Source organism: Rattus norvegicus, chromosome 6 (assembly GCF_021556685.1).
Source record: "Rattus norvegicus strain SHRSP/BbbUtx chromosome 6, alternate assembly SHRSP_T2T, whole genome shotgun sequence".
NCBI classification, from domain to species: Eukaryota; Metazoa; Chordata; class Mammalia; order Rodentia; family Muridae; genus Rattus; species Rattus norvegicus.
The window spans coordinates 14,517,317-14,537,744 of NC_141539.1; the positions used below are offsets into that span (position 1 = coordinate 14,517,317).

The 20,428-nt window shown below is 49.7% G+C and overlaps 1 protein-coding gene, 1 long non-coding RNA gene and 1 pseudogene across 4 annotated transcripts in view; 1 reads left to right on the top strand and 2 right to left on the bottom strand.

Annotated features, from left to right (window-relative positions):
* Prkce (protein kinase C, epsilon) overlaps positions 1 to 20,428 on the bottom strand; it is a 489,745-nt gene that overhangs the window by 336,573 nt on the left and 132,744 nt on the right.
* On the top strand, positions 1,542 to 10,712 carry LOC148005047 (uncharacterized). Its single transcript, XR_015622672.1, has 3 exons — positions 1,542 to 1,699; positions 8,212 to 8,399; positions 9,817 to 10,712. It is a non-coding gene; the product is annotated as an uncharacterized LOC148005047 (long non-coding RNA).
* Positions 19,088 to 20,003, bottom strand: LOC148005048 (phosphoglycerate mutase 1-like; annotated as a pseudogene).

Genomic DNA, 20,428 nt, shown 5'->3' on the forward strand with positions numbered 1-20,428 from the left:
TTTCCACCCTACTTCCTGGGGCAGAGCAGTCCTTATCTTGGACAAGACTCGGGGCTCTGCTGGTAGGAGCACCTTGTCTTCCTTGGGCTCACATCCACTGTCTCCTTCAGGATGCTTTCTTTGGGAATTTTCCACTCCCCCCACCTCGCCCCCAACTTAGCAATGGAATGACTTCAGAAAGAAACCGTTGCTGACAGACTCTGTGGTGATCCCATTTGTAGGTGGCTGCAGACGGCGACTCCCGGTAGACATCATCAATCGGTCCTGCCGCCTTCTTCCCACAGAGCCCTCGCTCAACACCCTTCTCAAGGTCACATTCTAGGTGGCCATCAGGGTCAAAAACAATTATGAATGACACCTAATTACCAGTAGTCCTGTTGTAAGATAACGAAGCTGGACAGGACTCTCAATTGGCCAGGCTCTGACACAAACTTATGAACCCAGGAGTCCTGAGCAGACACTTATAGACTAGGACAGGATCCCTGCCTTCCCCTTTAGTCCTAGAAGCACCTAGCCTGAGTCCCTTTCCTCCAGAAGCTTATTTGGCCCTATGCCCACACAAGTCATAGGGAGAACATGTCACCAAGTGAGGATTAAGGACTGTCAGGTACTAGCTTGTGGGAAGACTGGTCTGGCATGGGGAGGGGATATGCTAAATAGACATCGTATGACCATTCTACTCATGCTATATCAGGCATGTTTAGGGATGAGCATGAAACTAAGAACAAAGGGAAACCAGGATTCTATCCAGCCTTGTTTGCAGTTGGTGATGGATTAAAGATGCTTCCCCTCGCTGGGTCTCAGAAGGCTCATTCCAAAGTGAGCTCCAAGGCTTCCAGCCCTAAAATTACACTTCTCTGTCTAGAACAACAAGTAACCTTGGCAGCCCTAAGGGCCTCTTCAACTGGGCAGGCCAGGCGTACCCACAGTCCTCACTGTGCCCCACCCCCACTTGAGAATGTGCATGAATGCCTACGCTCCTGCACACATATTCGTGTACACACACTTACACACACACACACACACACACACACACACACACACACACACACACACTCTCACACTGTGAGGGTTCTCATCCAGCAGCTCCCAGGCAGCGGCAACAGGGAAGGAGGGAGGGAGGGCTGGCGGCTCTTGGTAACTTCACCTTCTCCAGACAGTAAGCAGACAGGAAGCCCGGGAGGGGTGATAATTGTTACATTGACGCTCCGCTCCGGCAGCACCTGTTGACTTTGCTCTAATGATGTGAAAAGTCGGCCGCCCAGGGAATAACAGTTCCTTATGGTTGTTAGTGTTGATTGGGATGTCCATCAGAGACTACAGGAACAGAAATCCCCTAATGATTTGCAATTTCTCTGCTTCTCCAGCCTCCAAGCTTACAAACGTCAGTCAACCAGCTACATAAGCTGTGCCTGCCGTGCGCCCTTTCCTGGCACATTGAGTGCTACAAGAGAGAAAGAACTGGAGACCCACTTTGCACTTGCAAGATATCTTTCCTGTTTACTTGAGGCAACAGGCCAGTTTCTTAGCCACCAAGCAGCAGTGAGAGTTCATCTTCAGACCAGAGAGGGAGCGACCAGCACAGGCTGGCCTGACAAGGGGCAAGGAGACCTGAGCTCTGCCATGAAGGATGTGTGGGCTTCTAGGAACAACCCGACCGATCGACCGATTGCCCTGGGCAGCGCAGCAAGGCGTGAAGGTGGAAATGCTCCGTTGCTTTTTTGTGTTTCAAAAGGAAAATGAGTTTGGCTGGAGCTGTGGGGGAGGGGCGGGAAGAGCCGGCAAGCTGCTGGTGGAGGAGGAAGCTGCTGGTGGAGGGGGAAGCTGCTGGTGGAGGAGGAAGCTGCTGGTGGAGGGGGAAGCTGCTGGTGGAGGAGGAAGCTGCTGGTAGAGGAGGAAGCTGCTTGTGGAGGAGGAAGCTGCTGGTGGAGGAGGATGCACTGGATCTTTCAACCTTGAACTTGCATCTGACTCACCTACTGGGCTTATTTAAGAACAGGTTTTGGACGCCGTCCCTAGAGCTCCTGACTGGGATGTGCAGTGGGTGCCTCCACATTTGTAACTCTAATACTGGTGGTGAGGTAAAGCCGCAGTCAGTCACAGCTGTAGCCCCGAGGCAGCTCTGGGCTGGACTGCAGAGCCCCAGGGTCCCAGGCCGCAGGTCTTTCCTTAAGCAGGTGGATATGAAGTCATGATTTGTTTAGTGACACCTGTTCCTTTCCATTTCAAAAGCTGCTCCAAGGCCACAGAAAGCTCCTGATTGCTCTTCACCCAGACCACCTGCAGCAGCTCCCAGTCACACTGTCCCCTGGATGCAGGTTGTGAATAGCAGCCTTGACACCCTCTCAGACACCTGGGAACTTGGTTCCCTCCCTGTGCCTTAGTCCCCCCAAGTCCAGCCTCAGCCTTGCTCAAACTGAAGACAGCTAAGGGAAGAGGATGGAAAGAGCTGCCTGAACTAGCCGGTCACAAGAGCAGAAATTCCAAGAGATTCCACTAGCTGAGGGTCTCAGAGCTCTCTTAGCAGACCTCATGTAATGGTGCACAGAAAATAATGGATTGAAACTTAACTGTGTGACATTCGACAAGTCACTTACCCTCTGTGCACCTCTGTCTTCTGTCTAAAAAAATTAATGATCATAATGATGTCTAATGCACAGAGTTTTGCTAAGATTAGAGAAATTAGTGTTCAGAACAGTATCTAAAAAGAACAAGAACAAGATATTTTTGGCTCAGTTATTTCAAGTACTAGGCCTTTGACTTGGGCTTGTGTGCTGTGTGGTGTTTGTGTATGTGTGTATGTGTGTGTGTGGTGTGTATGTGTGCTGTGTGTATGTATGTTTGTGTATGTGCGTGTGTGGTGTTTGTGTATGTGTGTGTGGTGTGTATGTGTGCTGTGTGTATGTGTGTTTGTGTATGTGCATGTGTGGTGTGTGTGTGTGGTGTGTGTGCTGTGTGTGGTGTGTGTGTGTGGTGTGTGTGGTGTGTGTGTGTGGTGTGTGTGTGGTGTGTGTGTGTGGTGTGTATGTGTATATGTGTGTGGTGTGTGTGTTAGTATATGTATGTGTGGTGTGTGTATGTGTGTGTGTGGCATGTGTGTGTGTGGCGTTTGTGTGTGTGGTGTGTGTGTGGCATGTGTGTGTGTGGCGTTTGTGTGTGTGGTGTGTGTGTAGCATGTGTGTATGTGTGGCGTTTGTGTGTGTGGTGTGTGTGTGGTGTGTGTGTGTGGTGTGTATGTGTATATGTATGTGGTGTGTGTGTGTGTGGTGTGTGTGGTGTGTATGTGTGGTGTGTGTATGTGTGTGTGTGGCATGGTGTGGCATGTGTGTGTGTGTTGTGTGTGTATGTGTGTGTGGCACGTGTGTGTGTGTGTGGCACGTGTTTGTGTGTGTGGTGTTTGTGTGTGTGGTGTGTGTGTGTGGTGTGTATGTGTGTTTGTATGTGTGGTGTGTCTGTGTGTGTGTGTGTTTGTATGTGTGGTGTGTCTGTGTGTGTGTTTGTATGTGTGGTGTGTCTGTGTGTGTGTGTTTGTATGTGTGGTATGTCTGTGTGTGTGTGTGGTGTGTGTGTATTTGTATGTGTGGTGTGTATGTGTGGTATGTGTGGTGTATGTGTGGTATGTATGTTGTGTGTGTGTTGTGTGTGTGATGTGTGTGTGTTTGTGTGTATGGTGTGTGTGTGTGGTATGTGTGGTGTATGTGTGTATGTGTGGTGTGTGTGTGTGGTGTGTGTGTTTGTGTGTGGTGTGTGTGTGTGTTTGTGTGTGGTGTGTGTGTGTGTGTGTGTGTGTGTGTGTGTGTGTGTGTGTGTGTGTTCTCCTTTGTTTCCATATATACAGCTTCATTCTGGAAAGAGTTCCTAGAACCACACACTTCCTCCTCAGGAAAGCAGAATACACAGTAAATGTTAAAAAACAGTTGCTAAATGTAACTTACATCTTTAAACATCTTTCAAAGGCTTATATTTTGTTTGCCTGAAGGAAACGACCAGATAAAGCCTTTGAAACAGTCCAGTTCAGATCCTCGTTGGCAGTCTTGTACCTCTAATTTCTATGTAAATATTGCCAAGCCCTAGTCCACAGATTTGAGCCTCTCAGTCTCTATATTCCCAGGTACATAAGAGGACTAAGAAATCTCTCTGTCTCTCTCTGCTTCCTCCTCCCCCACTCCTCTGAACTGACTTACAAGGATACATGGAGAGCCATGGTCCCTCCCCCAAGGATCTACTCTAAAATCCAGCAGTTGATGGGTTTCTAGAGCAGTCTACAGAGGCCCCATCCCAGGCACCATTCTCTTCCTAGCTACCTTATACAACACCAGGATGTAGGAAGAGTTGACGCTGAACAAGACAAGCCTTTCCTGGCTTGCCTTGCCCCAGGATGCCATGGGCCCTCACCCGGGAAAGTCTTTAGAACAACCAGCAGCCATGGTTAGGTGGCAAACTCAGGTTTTCTTCCCAGGGTTCAGGACAAGTCTCTATAGAATCCTGGCAGGTTTTGACAGACCACTTTATTGGACTCTCCATCTAAAAATATACTCTATAAAATTAGCTAAATTTACAATGAGCACAATACTTTGGGAGGAAGTATTCTGTTATTAAAACAATTCAGGAACGGTTTACTGAACATTTGTTCCACTGACCTAAATGGAGCCAGCACTCCTTATGGCTAGGGACACTTGCTGGTCATTTCCAACCATCAATAAATATCAGCCGCTAACTACAGCTGGGGAGCAGAGAAGTTAAGCTCAGAGCGTGCTGTGACTACTTTATTAAGTCATCCATCGTGAGCAGGGCCAAAGGGATTCCACTGGACCCTTTCCACCATCTGTGATAATGGCAGTGGGAAAGTCATGTCACAAGCTACCTTCTAATGTGACCCAGGCCCAGGAGGAGCTCAGACTGCCCACATGGCAAAACTCCAGTGGGCAGGAGCCTGGACTGTGTTTAGGGACAAGTACCAGCTCTTGTGATGCTGAGCAGAAACCAAAGCACTCATCCAACATCTCTATCCCAGGACTTAATGTCCACGTATGAGTTCTGCAATGCAAGATGGCCACAGCTACACGAGCAGATCATCTTGTTCAATTCAAACCCTGGCCACAGACCAAATTTACTGTGTCTACACATTTGTGTCTGTCCTCGAGGCTCATCGAAATGGTTGCTCTAAGATTCACCACTGGCTGGGTCATTTTAAGTATTGAATTTCTTCTTTTATTTTCCCCACAGTAATGGCGATATCCCCTTATTTTATTCTGGCTTTGAAGATTACTTAAGTTGTTCATTGCGTGCATGGCATATGTGTTCCTTGACATATGTGGGGCATCAGGGCACAGCCTCCTCTGGTAGTTCTCTCCTTAGACCACGTGTGTCTTGGGGATTGAATTTAGGAGATCAGGTCTGTTATCAGACACCTTTACCCACAGAGTAGTGGATTGCCTTTTACATCATCTTGGGACACTGTTTAGAATCCCAGCACCACCTCTCAAGATGTATTTTGTTGTACTTAGATGTCCAAAGCCAGCATCTAAGCAAAAAGCTGCACCTTCTGATATTACCTGAACAGTCAACCCCCTGATTCCCACTAGGTTCCTCGTGGGTGATGTAACACCAGCCAACATCTCATCAGCCAACAGCCAGGAGACAACAGCATTGCCTTCTACTCAGATAGAGACCTGTGATTAAAACTGTTGTGCCATAGGCAAGATTATCCTGAGGGGTGCGAGGTAACCTTACTGCTGAGGACCAACCCAAGCCTAGAAAATTAACTCATTGTATGCTCTAGTGTTTCTGGTGTATATGCTTGTAGCTCTATGTACAGATCTTGATTCTCACAGAAATGTGAAGTTCAGAGCCATGAAGGAAACGAAGGGAGGGCCCCATGTATTGAACCCTTTCTGCTCTTAAAGCTCTGTCAAGTCCCTGGCTGTGAGTGGGGACTGAGTGCAGCACTCTGAAGTAATTCTGCTTCCCTGGAGGGTTTGGGCCATTTGCTTTTAGAATTGTGCCATAATACATTTTAATTTGTTTGTCCTGAAGATTAAGCCAGGAGACAGAGCCCTGCCTTCAGTGGGAGGGAGGCAAGCTGTGACAGGCCTTGTAATGGTTCACTCTGTCGAGATTTGCGAAACTTACTCCATTAATTACAGTGGTGCATGCGCTCTGAGGCCCCTGCACTGTAAGGAGGGCTACTGCTTTATGGATTACTAAGGAAGAAACACTAATGCCACTGCCAGTCACGCCAGGCTCCCTTTGTAAGATGAATCTGGAATCCTCAGAGGCTAAAGGTAAAACATGGCTTGACTAGAGGGTGTTTGCTTTCTGCTCAGCCTGGAGGAGGCGTAATTAACCCTATCATTCCAGAGGGGGAGGAGAGGGGCAGGGGAGCCCCAAGGCCAAGGTCGACATAAGCAGCAAGGCTTGGGACTTGAGGTTCAGGGCCAGCTCTTGGCATCACCCCTAGACCTCACCTACTCCATCTGGCTAAGCAACTCACCAGTTGGTGACAACTAGGTGGCACCTGGGACAGAGAGATGTCTACCTTGGGACTATGGTTCCCTTTCCAGGAAACCTAACACCTGTCTTGTGCCTCTCAGGCTCCAGAGCCTCTCTACCCAGCTCTGAAAACTGCGAGTCCATCGTCTCTCCGTCGTCTCTCCATCGTCTCTCCATCTTCTCTCCATGCTCCCACACTCTCCTCTGGAACTTCACCCCAGCGGGAAACCGAGAGGCATTCCACCTGCCCTGACCCCACCCTTTCTAGCCCCTCACTCCTGTATAATGCAGAGTGTGTATCAGGCTGGGGTGTGGAGGAGTAGATAGAGTTCAGCCCCTTATGCCTAGATTCCAGAGCAGCTATCTAACTGCTTTCCTTTCTCTGGCTTTTTTCGAGCCCTGTCTGAGAAGATCGTGTTCACACCTAATCTCTATGGAAGCACTGAATTTGGCCTTTGTAAAATAATCAAACCATCCTTGCCCCTCCTTGGCTTCAGGCTTTCCCCACCATTGCCTGTGAGATGAAGAAGGGCCTTCCCAAGCCTTGCATGCGTGGACCCCATTCTCCACAGAGCTGTAGGCAGTGCACGGATTCCAGATCACCGGCACTAGCCTCGCAGCTCGGCTGTCATTCGTCCTGATTCTGCTCATTCTCCAGCGGCCTGTGACCACCCTCCCAAGCGAATGCTTACCCTGCTTCTAAAACCGGCTTTTTAAAAGAAGTTTTAGTTATATTTATTTTATATGTATGTCTGAGTCTCTGCGTGTGCCATCAATGTGCGTGGGCCCAAATAATCAAGAAGAGGTTCGTCAGCAGCTGTTAGGTGCTCTGTATGGGTGTGGGAACCGAATCGGAGTCTCCTCTGAGAAAAACAAGGCTCCTTGCATGAAGCCGTCTCTGCAGCCTGACAAGAGCTTTTTATCATCACGTGTGTTTCTGTGTTTCATTTTGGACATATGCCTCTCTCTCTCTCTCTCTCTCTCTCTCTCTCTCTCTCTCTCTCTCTCTCTGAATCCTGACAGAGTTCATACAAGAAAGAAGAATTTGGGGCACAGTGTAGTGGTTCATCACTGTGCCCCAAGCACTTAGGAGGTACGGAAGAACAATCACATGTTCAAGGCCACTGTGTTTGGACAGACGGTACAGGCTTTTCAAGGATGCCACAAGTACAGGGGACATGAGTGGAGGCATGACAGAAAGCTGAGTTTCAGCGCTAAGAGTTTGGTTTCTCAGTTCAGATGACAGCTTTGCTCTTTATGAATGGACACTAAAATCTAGCTCAAATTATATGATCTCTATGTGTAAGTTCCCCCTTTTTAAGAAAAGACTCTACAGTTTCTTTTCACTGTTCCCAGCCTGACAAGGTAGAATAGCGTTTTCCACTGTGTGCTTCGTGGGTGCGAGTGACCTCACTGGACTCCAGTGTGTGCCTCACGGGCATGAGTGACTAGAGAAAGCACAGCTGTTAGGTGTGCCCTCCCTACCCAGGACACCAAGTACCTCAAATCCATCACTGTGTGCATCCTAAGGTCTCACAGGAGTGCTAGGCAAAACACAAACCAGCACAAGCCTTCCTTTCCTTGCTTCTTGTCCTCCTCTATGCTAACGGAATGTCAGGGGTCATCTCTGGAGGGGAGAAATGAGTAGACCACGCAAACTCCCTATGCCTCAGAGTCCTGTGACTAACCAGAGGATAACGGTTGTTTCTACTTTTATAGATCTAATGAACACAAATTGAGTTGATGGCCCCTGTTATGCCAAGAAGCCTTAATGTGCGGGATGTGTGATCATTGTACACTATCAAGACTCCTCCCATTTTATTACTGTTACCAAACTGAAATGATGGTCAAGCCTGAAGCTCTTGAAACCGCACTGTCTTCTCTTGACTTGGGCAATGCAATTCCAGGTAAATTAGCTCAACCTCTCTGGCCTCAGCTCTACCATCTGTAAGCCAAGAGACTCAGTGAGCCCACTTCTAGAGATGACCACTGCCATTCCGTTAGCATAGAGGAGGACGAGAAGTCAGGAGCTGGAACTGGCTGGGGACCCAAAGCAAACATCAAAAAAGGAACTGGGGTTCAGCAAGCAGGGCAGGGGAGGGCGCTGTGCACTGAAGGCACAGCATAGGCAGGGACAGAGCATAACTAATGCTGTCCATTAGACGCAAGCGTGCCTACCGGGAGGGGCAGAGAGTGAGCAGTGTCTGTTCTTCTCTCCTCAGTTGTTCCCTACGTTTGCAGTTGTAACGCATCACCGTGCCTTACAAGCAGCAGAGATCTGTACAGACCACTCTGTTCCTAGCCACCTGGGAAAGGACCAACAGAGAGTGGGAAGAAAAGGGACAGAGGCCCCTAAGGAAGGGCAAAGGCCAGAGAACCAGGCCGTGTGTTATAGGCTGTGCATTATAAAGTATTGACTATATAATATCTGGACCAGGGAGAGAAGCCAACACGAGCATGTGGCAAGCAACGGGCAGGGCAAATTGTTGACAATTTCAAGACCTAAGGGTGAGCAGCATGTGGATGTGTGGGAGGACAGCAAGAGGGGGGTGGGAGGGGAGAGTGGTCCAGCCAGGAGCGAGTGCCAAGATGCCCGGAGAGCAGAAACTCCATGGGAAGGTTGTGCTCCCTGGTAGGCAGGATGTGCTCCAGCAGACACACTGTAGCTAAGAAGGACCAGAGCCCAGGAGACAAGACCAGATCATGTCATCAGATGAGATGTCAGAAATTTACAGAGGAGGATCCTGAAGACAGGACGGAAGTGTTGGCCTCCTCAGGAAGACACACGTGGACTCTTTGACTGAGGAACCAAGACAGTACAAGGCCAAGAAGGGGGCGATTAAAGGAAAGAGCTTAGAAACAACAAACCAACAGCTGAGTCTGAACCTTAGGGGTTCTGTGGTCTTGAGAATTCTCTCTCTTTGAGGTTCATTGTTGGGAAACAGAAGAGGGAAGGAGAGAAGGAGAGAGACAGAGAGAGAGAGAGACATACAGAGAGAGACAGAGACAGAGAGAGGGAGAGAGCGACAGATAAAGAGAAGGAGAGAGAGTCAGGAAAGGAGAGAACAGGGGAAGAGGGTAATAATAACCCTTTCTTCTACAGAATAGCATTAGATGGTCAATATATGGTGGCTAGAGTTATAAATAAACATGGAGAGAGGGTAGTATTTTCACAGTCTGGCAGTGAGAGTGAATGGGGAAGCCAGACCTTCAGAAGGGAAAGGAGAAGATACGGGATGATCAGAGACCATCCCGGTCTCCCTTTAGGAGAGTCAGGCTCTTCCTGAAATCCCCAGTGACGGCAACGTGTGGTTTCTTCCCTAGGTACCTTGAGCGACAGAGAAGGCATGCCTTGGGCATTGCCCTGGAGTTAAGCATGAATGTGAAAGAGGATACACCGTACTTCATTCCAGCTGGCGAGCCCCTCCCCAGAAGATAAGAAACCCAGTCCAGAATGCAATTCCTTCCGCTAGGTCTTGGCAATACATTCGCCATTTCCAAACACAGAAATCACTCCCTGCATGATTCATTATTCAGAGGAAATGCCAACCCAGAGTGCTCCAGCCCATTTATTCTGGCAGAAGAGTTAATACTGTGCTGTGTGTGTGTGTGTATGTGTGTATGTGTGTGTGTGTGTGTGTGTGTGTGTGTGTGTGTGTGTGTGTGTGTGTTTGAAAGGGACCCACATGAGAAATTGCTTTTTAAAACGTCGATATCTAAGAAAGCAAGCAGAGAGTTTAAAAGGGTCATGATCCATAAATCAATGATGCTACGCTCTTGAGGAAGCGCTCTACATCGACTGTTCACCAATTCCATTTGCAGCAAGCTGAACCAGCTGTGTCTCTCTGCGTCTCAGCTGCCCTGCCCAGCAATAAGAGACGAGTTCTCGGGACGACCGGAATCTGGGCGTGGGGAGGTGGGCTTGCTGTGGATTTGATCTACATCCATTTCTGCGGGTTTCTCAATAGCCCAGAACCAATATCTGGAACAGGCCATAAAACCAACCTCAACACTCATGACTTTTAATCCTCCTTGCTCGGTGTTCTAGTCAGAGCACTAACCAGTTTGCACAAGATCTTGCCCTTGTCCTTGAGGACCAGATCAGGTTCCAGCTGAGCCTAGGTCCTGGTTCCAAATACGTCATCGAGGAAATGTAAACAATCTTTGCTGTTGCTGATGGCTGCTGGTGGCATCCATTAAAGCAGAGTGCTTGGCTTTGGCTTTGATTGTGGCGGTGGAATGGTGGAATGGGCTAACAGCCTCCTACCAGCTTACACACAGGTAAAGGTGAGCACATGGGTGAGAAATGAGGAAGTGGAGTTGCTTTGTTTAGGAATTCTTGCAACAAGAAAACATGATCACCTAGACCTGAGGTCAGCTCTCAAGTTTCCCAAGGGTAGAGTTGAGGGAAGGCAAGGCAAGCTGCTGCTGCTCTTCCCCCTTCCCCTGCCCCTCCTCCCCTCCCCCTTCTTCCTTACTCAGTCTGTCTCCCCCTCCCTGGGGTATCTAACCAGATGCAGAGTGCAGTGGAGGAGAAGTCGGCAGTGCAACAAGAAAGGGTCTTGGCTTCAACAGACCTAGGATTTAGAACCATGCATCTGCACTGCTTCCCAAATTCAGGAAAAGAAAAGGGCTGCTCACAGCTCTCTCCTACCCCGCAAAGAGCTTCCAAGGGCATGTGGTTCACCGGCTACCTCTTCAGTGCCCTGGTTAAACCTATCCAAAATTACAGGAAGGGGAGAGATTATATTCCTGCCTTTTATCAGTGATTATGGCAGACGTGTGCGTTTATAAAAGCATTCTCTCACTTAATCCTAAAGACAAGTGTGGATTCAACAACAACCACCACCACCACCTATTCTTATCCCTCATTTTACAAAGAAAGAAACCCAAGCTCAGAGAGGTTGAGTGGATGGCATAAAGTTGCACAGTTGATAAGTGGCCAAAGTAAGCAGCTTGGTGATGGAAGTCCTTGTGGTCCCTTGTGTGTTCCACCCAGGAGAAGCAGACGCAGACTCCCTTATGTTTAGTATAATGATGACACATGGCTAGTGACTACGGTAATAACTTAGTTTCTATTGAGCTCTGTGTCTTAGCAAAGCACTGTGGGCACAAGGTCACTTACGGACCCCAATCCCAAAATCCCAACCCTTAAGGACCCAGCCTCAGATCCTGATAGACAACAGAAAGGTCTCACAGGCTGTACACATTCAAGCAGAGCCCTCACCCCAGTGCCAGGTCTCAAGCTCTGAGAGCGACAGTTCGCAGCAATGCAGGCCAAGCACACTGAGCCCACATCTGGAAACAGCCACTTGTAAGGAAAGCGCAGCCTTTTATGATTCTGGGGTCAGATCAACTCTTGTGATCTCATTCTCCGAGTATCAGGTCAGGCTCATTAGGTTCTGTACGCCAGATCAATCAAACGACCCCATGCCTCAAGGAAGGAAGACGAACAGAGGATACAAGAAGAGAAAAATGCTGATCCCGTTGCCCATAGCCAGGACAGAGCACGCCCCGCCGTCACGGGGCCGTAGCCTGCCAACCCCGTTGCAAGCCAGGGTTTTGCTACTCGGTTCCACTCTGGCAGGAATTGCCTTCTTTACACTTTCTAGGCAGCCTGGGATATAAAAAGGACACGTGGAGCTGGGAGCTATATCGGAGGAAACACAAGGTGAGTGGCTCTCTCCAGCCTCATGACCTGTCAGAGTTGTGTCTACAAGCCTTTTCAGAAACTGCCACTCTAGGCCTTTGTCACCAAAGTGGGCCTTTGTCCCACACTGAGAGGCCGTGTGTAGGAGTTGGAGGGACTTGGATGAGTGCTTGCTCTGTTTCCTTTGCAAAAGAGGTATGGGCCTTGGGGCTCTCCTCAGGGTACAGGCTCAGGTTTCTTGAGAGCTATGGTACCACATTCTCCATTCCACCACCAATGCCACCATCAGGACCACGAGACCATGCTGCCGGCTGCTTGACCAGAGGGCACCATGTTTGAAAATGTCTGTGGCAGGCACTGAGGCACAATGGCAATCGACTTCCAAGTTTCACGTCTCTCCACAGTCTCCCAGCGAGTCTGCGAGCAGCCACAGCGGAGGGTTACTCAAGGTTGAGCACAATGGTCAGGACCCGGGTAATCCTGAGGGGCCCAGGGCCACGGCAGAGGCTCTGATAGAGTGGCCATTTCTGGCAGCCCCACTTCCTCTCATTGTATCTTGGTGGAACAAACATGTTACAGTGAGCAGACATTGGGTCATACAGAATACTTGAAAGATACATTCTATGACCCTTGGAAACCTCCTCTGTGCCCTGATAACAAAGCTAAAAATACCACAGGGCTTGGTAGTGAATTTGAGATTCCAATTCAAAGGCAGGACCATGTGTGTGCATTTCCCGAACATTCTGAAGATTGCCTTGATCATCTCACATTCTCCTCCCCTGACCGGGTCTCACCACCTCGACGCTGATGCATTCTGGTTACTCCCTCCACATCCCTCATTCAACTGCATAGCTAATCTGAGGCTGAAGAGTGGTGGGTATCTCTCTTGCTACCTGCCCCTCCTGTAAATCCTATGAAACCCCTGGGTAGGAGGAGACCACTTGGCCCTACAGCTCACACTCAATTTCCTCTCATGCCCAACAGGCCCCGTTCTACTCTTCCGCCAACCTTGCCCAGTGTGTATACCTGGCCTAGAGTCCCTGGCTGACGTTCTGCTCTAGCTCTTTTACCCTCTCCGTCTCCCATTGCGTTTCTATTCTACTAGTCACTCTGTTTGCTCTCTAAGTCCAGCCCAGCATCAGTCTAGGTGCAATTACCAAGTGTGCCCAGAACTGCATTAGGCTAAGTTTCAAAACCCGGGCTGTGGTCCAGGCTCATGAGCTCATGGCAGAGGCTCAGTGTTCCCCAGTGGGGCCTTAATAGAAGTCTGGCTTCTCCCAGTTGGAGCTTCACTTTTATATGGCCTAGCATAGCTGTTCCTACAGCCGCCAGCAGAGAAAGTCCCTCGGTCTCTATTCTATGGGCATGGTTCACCTGTGGAATCTGGGGGAGGGGAGGGGTTAGTAGCCCCTCTTGCTCCTCCTAACTCAGTCTCCTGAGTCTGGGATTACAGCGTGAGCTACTCCACTCAGTTGGAAATCTGGACTTTAACCAAAGCCTGGGGTGACTCACTGGGCAGGTTTGAGAAATACTAGCTTCATAGCACACTGTAGGCTTTCAAACCAGGCTGCACTAGTTCTGTGGTATTTTACACAAGCTATACTGTGCAAACAGTCTCCCCATCTGTAAAACAGGACAAATGACAGCAGCTACCTTGCAGCTGTAGTTCAGGGACAACGTATTGGCCAAGCATGCACAAGGTCCGATCTTCAACACTCAGTTCTGCAAACTCACTAGCTAGCTTGCTAACTAACTCAATCATAACTGATTGACAACAGTGGTTCCTATCTAGGCTGTTGAGAGGAAGAGCGCCTAGAGGATATGCTCTACGGTGAACCCCTTGGTTGCTGATGCACTTGGACACCGTCATCCCCATCTACCTCTTCATGCACCGAATAGCCGCTCTCCCGATTGAACCTCAGGGCTGATGCCGGTCCCCACACCTCAGAAATGGAACCCGGCTGCGCCAGGTCTGCTTGTCTGGTTGCAGCGAGTCAGTCAGGGTGCAGATGGAAGCTAAACAGAAAATGGCTGAAAGCAGACACCCAAAAAGGAGTGGGTGGGCACAGAAACGGAAGTCAGGGCAGGGAATCTAAACTTCCCTGATGTCACAGTTTTCTTGGAACCCCATGGAGGAGGCTGCTAAGTAGCAGCTTGAACTATCTCATTACTGTGACTCCTCCTGGAGTCTTGGGACACGTTCTCCTGGGTGACTGGGCTAGGCATAACAGGAAATGCTGGGGAACACAGCACCACGCACAGGAACCCAGAAGGCAAGGGGGAAACACAGGACATATAGGAAACACCAGAGGACTGCAGTCAAGGTCCCCATGGCATTGCTAACACCATAAAAGACCTCAGAATGTGTCTGTGCAAGAAGGCACGGTTGCCTGGGAACCAGGAGATAGGTAGTCATCCCTCAGTGGTTAGCAGGGCTGTAAGATACATGCTCCTCAAGAGACACAAGGAGGCTCAGAAGTTTCCTGCTGCCAGTAGATCCCTTAAAGGTATTGGGTGACTGTTAGTGGGCAAGGGAGAGGGTTCAAGGCAGCCCCCAGACCCTTTGTTTCTACCTCACTCCAGTTCACCTAGAACTGGTAACTTTTCACTGCTACCCGGAAGGCAGAGGTCAGACTTGACTTCCTGGTGGAACCACACATCTGCTGCACTTCCGGGGATGGACTGATTGTTCTCTAGGCCACCACAGATCTCCCCACTCCCCACCACAGATCCCCTGGCCCCTGACCCTAGGACTTAATACACAGATTCTGAGAATAATCATCCTCATTGGTTTGGGAAATCAACCCAAGAACTACACATAATGTCCAAACGATTTCGAATGACAATATTAGTTTTGCTTTTTGTTTCCCTGTAAAACCCACCCTTGTCAGTTTCCCTATCCAGTGTTTCCCACCCTATGTCAGTTTTTCTCAAAGCTTGGCCAGTATCACAACTTAGAGCTCTGCTTTCTTAGTGTTATTTTCTGTTGTTGGTCTATGTTTCTGAGACAGGGTCTCACGAGGAACGCTTAGCCGGCCCTAGAACTCACTCTATAGACCAGGCTGACTTTGAACTCATAGTGATCCAACTGTCTCTGCCCCTGCCCCTGCCCCTGCCTCTCTGCCTCTCTGCCCTCTGCCTCTCTGCCTCTCTGCCTCTCTGCCTCCCTCTCTGCCTCTCTGCCTCTCTGCCTCTGCCTTTGCCTCTCTGCCTCTGCCTCCCTCTCTGCCTCTCTGCCTCTGCCTCTGCCTCTCTGCCTCTCTGCCTCTGCCTCTCTGCCTCTCTGCCTCTGCCTCTGCCTCTGCCTCTCTGTCTCTGCCTCTCTGCCTCTCTGCCTCTGCCTCTCTGCCTCTCTGCCTCTGCCTCTCTGCCTCTCTGCCTCTCTGCCTCTGCCTCTCTGCCTCTCTGCCTCTCTGCCTCTGCCTCTGCCTCTGCCTCTGCCTCTGCCTCTCTGCCTCTCTACCTCTCTGCCTCTGCCTCTGCCTCTGCCTCTCTGCCTCTGCCTCTCTGCCTCCCTCTCTGCCTCTCTGCCTCTGCCTCTCCCTCTCCCTCTCTGCCTCTCTGCCCCTCTGCCCCTGCCTCTCTGCCTCTGCCTCTGCCTCTCTGCCTCCATCCCTGCCTCTGCCTCTCTGCCCCTCTGCCCCTCTGCCTCTCTTCCCCTCTGCCTCTCTGCCCCTCTGCCCCTCTGCCCCTCTGCCCCTCTGCACCTCTGCCCCTCTGCCCCTCTGCCTCTGCCTCTCTGCCTCTCTGCCTCTCTGCCTCTGCCTCTGCCTCTGCCCCTGCCCCTGCCTCTCTGCCTCTGCCTCTGCCTCTCTGCCTCCCTCTCTGCCTCCCTCTCTGCCTCTGCCTCTCTGTCTCCCTCTCTGCCTCTCTGCCTCTCTGCCCCTCTGCCTCTCTGCCTCTCTGCCTCTGCCCCTCTGCCTCTGCCTCTGCCTCTGTCTCTCTGCCTCTCTGCCTCTCTGCCTCTCTGCCTCTGCCTCTGCCTCTGCCTCTCTGCCTCTGCCTCTGCCTCTCTGCCTCCCTCTCTGCCTCTGCCTCTCTGCCTCCCTCTCTGCCTCTGCCTCTGCCTCTGCCTCTCTGCCTCCCTCTCTGCCTCCCTCTCTGCCTCCCTCTCTGTCTCTCTGCCTCTGCCTCTGCCTCTCTGCCTCTCTGCCCCTCTGCCTCTCTGCCCCTCTGCCCCTCTGCCTCTCTGCCTTTCTACCTCTCTGCCTCTGTCTCTCTGCCTCTGCCTCTGCCTCTGCCTATGCCTCTCTCTCTACCTCTCTCTTTGCCTCTGCTTCTGCCCCTGCTTCTGGAGTGTTGGGATTAGAGGTGTGCATCTCCCTCCACACTTGGCTACGTAGTGTTAATTTTGAAGGAAATGTATTACTACTTGGGAAAACTAGTATTACTAGCCATAAGTATTTTTGCTACAATAAAATCAAAATAATAATATTGTGAAGCTGTCTGCCTTTGTTTAAGACGGGAGATTAATGAACGCTAAATGTTAACGCTAATGGAGCCCGAAACTGGGTATTCCTCCCTGATGTTATCAGAAGATTGAAAGAAAACCGGAGAAATGGAGAAAGAGAGAACCTCATTCTTGAGGGCACAATCATATACAGTATAACACCAAACCTAAACACACAATTCTTTGAGTGTGGCAAGTGCTGGCACCTACATAAGCCACACCCCAATAAACAGTAAACGCAAGGAACAATATCATCATCTCATACAGTCTCCAGGGTCCCTTCCTATGTATATACACACTGTCTCCCAGGGAAGAGCAATGGCTTCTTTCTTTCTTTCTTTCTTTCTTTCTTTTTCTTTTTTCTTTTCTTTTTTTTTGGAGCTGAGGATCGAACCCAGGGCCTTGCCCTTGCTAGGCAAGTGCTCTACCACTGAGATAAATCCCCAACCCCGAGCAATGGCCTCTTTGACTGCTTTGATTTATAGCCACATCCACTAGGTTTCATCGGCTCATATTTGGTTCACAGAAGGTTTTTTTCATTGCCAAATCAAAGTTCTGATCATGTAATACTTTGGTATTTGAAATTTTACAACAGGAAGGTATTCTTTCTAAATAGCCAGGTGTGGTGGCACATGCTTTTAATCCCAGCCCAAGTCAGAGGCAAGAGGATGTCTGTGAGTTTGAGGCCAGCCGGGTCTACAAATCAAGTTTCAGGCGTGCTAGGACAATATCATACAGAGACCCTATCTGTCTTAGCTACTGTTCTATGGCTGTGATGAAACACCATGACCAAGGCAACTTATAAAAGAAAGCGTTTAATTGGGCTTGGAATCCACAATGGCTGAGCAAAGGCACTGAACAAAAGCTGAGGGCTCACACATCATCATCTGCCAGCAGGAGGCATCGAGAAAGACAGACTGGGGATGCTAAGATTCTCTGAAAACCTCAAACCCCATCCCCAGTGACACACCTTCTCCAACAAGGTCACACCTATTAATCCTTCCCAAACACTTCCAGGAACCATGGACCAAATATGCAAACATACGAGCCTTGGGGGGAGGTGGGGGATGGGGTCATTCCCATTCATTCAATCCATCAGACTGTCTTTCACTTTGGGAAGCTGGGTTTGGATAGGAAATTCCAATGTAATGCTGATTTCCTGATTTTCCTCCCACTAAATCCCAACTAATCTGATTATCATTTAATCTCCTCCAAAGGAAATCTAGAGTCCTTTATTACCTGCCTGACCCTTCCTTTGTCCTTGCTTAGTCTGTCCGTGCTCCTCACTGGACCACGGTCCCTCCATAGAGCTTGCTCTCTGGTCTACTTTGAGCCCTGCCACTCTCTTCTTGGGACCCTCAGTGCCAGAACCCCGTCTACTCTTCCAAACCGCATTTATGCTTCACGGTTTGCACACAAAGTCCCTTGCTTTGTGATGTTTCTTTTCTTTTAATCTATCTCCTTCTCAGGTAGATTCTTGGGTCCTTGAGGGCAAGCAAAACATTATCCTGACACGGATGCCAAGATATTGAAAGCAGGACAATAGTCGCCAATATATATTTGACCAAAAGAAAATGAAAACTGCTTCCTGATTAGATCCCAACACAGTTCAGAGACATAGCCTAAAGGGCAAACAGCAATGAGTCCAGTACCAGTAGAGATGTCCATGGTTTTTTCTCTTACTTCTTTGGCTTGTTGTTTTATTCCCCGCCACTCCTGTATTATACTGATCTGGAAAGAGACTTCGTTGTTATGTCCAAATGAGTTCTGAACCCACACAGTAGGGTCAAGTAGCTGGAACATGGTTCAGACAGTGAAAGACAAAACCCTGGGGCACTTCATCTCCACAAAACAAGGCAAAGGGCTCCAAACACAGCAAGAAGTACAAGGAGTTTATCCCATTTGATATGAGGAATGTCTTGCTTTCTTGTGACCACACAGGACTGTTTCAACTGGCACTATCAACCTCCATGTTGCTTTTGTGTGCTAATATACATACATATACTTTATTTTCGTAAAAGTAAATGTAATACAAGATTGATCCCAACCTTCTAGGGCCAGCAGCTCCTTTATGGTCAGAGAGAAAGTAGGGTCTTTTAATCACCATGAGGTTATGTTCAGTCTCCACTGGAATGACTATGACCCCAGTTACCTAATTGTGGGAAGAGTGCAGGATAGGTTCCAGGGACAAGACAGGCCCACAGCTTCTCCTCATTGGTCATACCACAGTACAGTCCCTCCCTGACTTCTTCCTAAGCAGGCCCTTAGTAAACAACGAGCTAAGAAAAACTATAATTACTATCTCTCAACTCTCCTGGTACAGGGAGCCGTCCCTGGATGTGGACCAAGAGCCTGCACCCCAGAGGTGTTATTCTGAGTAGATTCTATGAAGGAAGTGGGTGCCGGGGATAAAATACTAAAATGAGAATGGGAGCCACAGGTCCCCATCTGCAGCTACAACTTAAACTGAAGATCCTGAAGATGTAGCCAGTGTGGCAGGTGCAGGGGAGGGTGCGGGAGGCAGGAACAGGCAGGGAGAGAGGGTGTCGGGGTAGGAGTCCGCCTCCTCAACTTCACTTCTTCACCTTGCCCTGAGCAGCCACAGCTTCCATGGCTTTAGGCACGGCCTCCTCGTCTCCCAGGAACCGCATGGGCTTCATGGGCTTCAAGTTCTTGTCCAGTTCATAGACGATGGGAATGCCAGTTGGCAGGTTCAGCTCCATGATGGCCTCTCTGACAGACCATCCAGATGCTTGACGATGCCCCAAAGGCTGTTGCCATGGGTAGCAGTCAAGACCCCTTTCCCCTCCTTGACCTGGGGGACAATTTCTTCATTCCAGAGGGGCAGTGCTCTAGCAGTAGTATCCTTCAGGCTCTCACAGGAAGGTAGCTGGTCCTCAGTCAGGTCTGCGTACCTGCGATCCTTGCTGATGTTGCTGTAGAAGGGATGATCAGGCTCCATTGGAGACGGCGGAACATCATATGATCATCTCCAGATCTTTACCTGTGCCTTCCCATGCTTAGCCGCCGTTTCGGCTTGATTGAGACTTGTTAGACCCCCACAGTGTCGCTCACTGAGGCACCAGGTCCTGACCACTGGCAACCACATCTGGTCAATGGCATCCAGGACTGTCCGGAGGGTCCGGATTGCTCTCTTCTGCACAGAGGTGAAGCAGATGTCAAACTCATAGCCAGCATCTCACAACGCCTGCCTGCCGCGCTTCGCCTCCTTGTGGGCTGCTGGGCTCGCGTCTACCAGCCACTGAAGCACTTCTCCAGGTTCCAGGCACTCTCACCATGCCGGATCGGCACCAGCTTGTAGGCAGCCATGGCGACAGGCAGAGGATGCGGCAGCCTAGCTTGGTGTTTTTGATACAGGATCTCACTCTGCAGCCCAAAACAGTATCAGCCGTATAGCTATTGTCCTGCCCGGGCCTCCTCTTCGAGCCTTCATGAGCCCAGCTCCAGGAAGATGTTGCCTTTGCACATCCAAGCTGTTGCCGAAGTTTTGTTCTCAGAGTCCTTCGCCCTGTTGGCTAAGCTCCAGGGAGTCTGGGGTAGGACTTAAGAGTCTGCACGACATGACAAACACTAATGCTGGTCGCTCATCAGCCACATCAGGAGAAATGCAAGACCTGGGGGTGGGGGGGAAGTGAGCTATTGAGCATCCCCATATCTAGAAACTCAGAAAACTGTGACCCTGGCTAGTGCGGAGCCTAAATTGCATTCTGGTTTCTTGTACTTCCCTCACTGGAGGTAGAGTAAAAACAAAAACAAAACAAAAAAAAAAACAACAAAAAACCCCAAAAAACAAAAAACAAAAACAACAAAACAAC